Source organism: Sceloporus undulatus, chromosome 9 (genome assembly GCF_019175285.1).
Source record: "Sceloporus undulatus isolate JIND9_A2432 ecotype Alabama chromosome 9, SceUnd_v1.1, whole genome shotgun sequence".
Lineage (NCBI taxonomy): Eukaryota > Metazoa > Chordata > Lepidosauria > Squamata > Phrynosomatidae > Sceloporus > Sceloporus undulatus.
This window is the reverse complement of record NC_056530.1, coordinates 10,195,036-10,197,649: the sequence shown is the minus strand read 5'-3', so window position 1 is coordinate 10,197,649 and position 2,614 is coordinate 10,195,036. Positions and strand designations below refer to the sequence as shown.

General features: G+C 49.0%; 1 long non-coding RNA gene across 1 annotated transcript; it reads left to right on the top strand.

Moving 5' to 3' along the window:
* The first annotated feature begins 286 nt into the window (after positions 1-286).
* On the top strand, positions 287-1,061 carry LOC121915234. The gene is made up of 3 exons (XR_006100675.1): positions 287-337; positions 642-755; positions 874-1,061. It is a non-coding gene; the product is annotated as an uncharacterized LOC121915234 (long non-coding RNA).
* Positions 1,062-2,614: the final 1,553 nt, after the last annotated feature.

Genomic DNA, 2,614 nt, shown 5'->3' with positions numbered 1-2,614 from the left:
TCATCCTTCCCCCTCCTCTTCATTTTCTTCTTCCTCCTCTTCCTCCTCCTATTCTTCTTCCCCTCCCTCTTCTTCCCCTCTTCTTTTTTCTTCCTCCTCTTCCTCTTCCTCCGCTCCTTCCCTCCCTCCTCCTCCTCTTCTTCTTCATTCCTCCTCTTCCTGGATGGGAGGGAGGTCCAGGGAGGATCCAATCATAGTCCCCTCCCTCACCTTCTCCTTTAAAATCCTCTCCGAGGCTGGAAGGACTCACAATAGTCGCAGGAATGGAGTGGGTGTGTGCCATCCAGGGGATTCTGAGCACCATTGTCCAATACTACGAGGGACAAGACCTCTCCAGGTAAGAGAACCCTCTCTCCCTCCCTCCCGCCTTCCCTCCCTGGGGCCCGATCCAGACTCCAGGAGGACCTGATCCTCCCCCTGGCCCTCCTGGACCTCTCCCTCCTTCTCTTCCCCCCTTCCTTTGGCAGCAGTGTTGCCAACAAGTCTCAAAGATATTCCCCACATCGTTTTACCAAAATCCATAATTCCCGGAATTCCCTAGTATTTATTATTATTATTCAGTAAAAATCCCTGGGGGGGAAATTAATTAAATTCTCCGGATTCCGGGGAATTTCCCGGGCATTGCAAACAATGTTTGGCAGGCTCATCGGAGCTCACCCTCTGACTGGGACCCTCATGATGCCCTTCGCTCCTGGCCTCGGATTGGTCCAGATGGGGACCCCCCCAGAGTCTTCATGGATCCCCTCCATGTCAGGGTAAGTTTCTGCCCCTGGTAGCCTCCTTACCTGGCTCTGAATGAGGGGTCAGATCCTAGGGCTGGTGGATCGGGGGGCCCTCCATTCCCCTGCTGATGCCCCTCTCTTCCCCCCACAGATGCTCAGGAGCTCCAACACCAATGTTCCTCTTCTGATTGTGGATTAGTTAATGACCAGGGTCGGCAAAATCCTCCCTGCCCACTATCGCTAAAGGATCCCTGAAAAGGAGCCAAGGAGAAGGAAAGACGTTGGACGCCCAGCCTTTGCCCCCTTCCTTCCTTCTCTCCCCTCCCCTGTCCCAGATCAAACCCCACAATAAAATCCTTGGCTTCCAACAAGGCTCTCAGGTCTTCTTTGGAAATTGGGGAGGGGGGAGACTCTTTGGGGGGGAGGGAGCTGTTTTGGTGCTGCTCTGAGCCTCTCTCTCTCTCTCTCTCTCTCTGTTGGAAGGTTTTGGTATTCATATAGAATCATAGAATTGCATAGAATGCATTTCCGGCATTCCGAGGTGATGGATTTATTATTATTATTATTATTATTATTATTATTATTATTATTATTATTATGCATTCTGGGGTGACAAGGAGAGAGGATGCAGCATGCAGAGATGGATTAGAGCACATTTTGGGGCAAATGGGGCCAAGGGAAGATCCATGACCTGCACTTACCCAAACCCCCCACAGCGCGCGTGCACACACACACACACACACAGAGGAGGTTTTTTAATTTGTTTGCATTTTATGGTTGAAAACGGAGGCAGGCAGGGGAAGATCCATAACCTGCAGTGACCCAAACCCCAAAGCACACACACACAGAGGAGGTTTTTAAATTTGACAGCATCTGCGCATACGATAACAGCGCCTGGTTCTTTAAAAAACAACGGAGGGGGGAGCACTCTTCTGATGGGCCAAAGCGTGCAGGAAATGTCACCTATGACGATCACGGAACTGAATTTGATTGACAGCCACTTTTACCAGATTTCTCTAAGAGGGCATTTAGGGTTAAAATACCCTGATTTTGTAGTGAGCATTGCTTCCGGAGGGATTCGGGGAGGGAGAAATCGAAGCTTCTCAGTTCCCTCCAGCACAACAGTGCCAGTGAGAATGGGGCCATAGAGTTGGAAGAGACCACAAGGGCAATCCAGTTGAGCTTTGCCCTTCCAGAGCAAGGGCCTTCCTCTCTCCAGCTGAAGATTTTGGAACACAAAGGTGACCTAGAACAAGGTGTGTATTAATTAAAACCTGCTGATGATGATAATAATAATAATAATAATAATAATTTTATTTATATACCGCCCTTCTATAAAACCAGGGCGGTGTACAGCATTCATAAAAAACCATATACATACAACATATTCATTAAAACCTTTGCCATCTGTAGGAATTTAATAATATTACCAAACCAGGATTCTCATCTTCCCTAATGAAGGGCTATGTCCTCATTCTCAGGTAGAACACTGTGTATTAATGCCAGCCAGGTGGAGGAGGGATGCCTCAAGGGATGGGATGCCATCATGGAGATTCTGTTAGGGTTCCAGCTGAAAAAACCTGTTGGTGCTGCAGGCTTCCTGTGAAGGTTTGGGGCAGGTGGGGTGTGTGGGGGGTATCTGATCCAGAGGTTTTCCAGTAGCCATCTACTCATCCTCTTCCTCATGCACATCCTTTCCTTCTTCATCCTTTCCACTCCCTCCCTCCCTCCTTCTTCCTCCTCCCCTTCTTCATTCCCTCTGCTCTTCATTCCTCCCTCCTCCTCTTCATTTTCCTCTTCCTCCCCTTGTATTCCTCTTCCTCTCCCTCCCTCTTCTTCCTCTTCTTCCTCCTCTTCTCCTTTTCTTCCTCCTCTTCCTCTTCTTCCTTTCT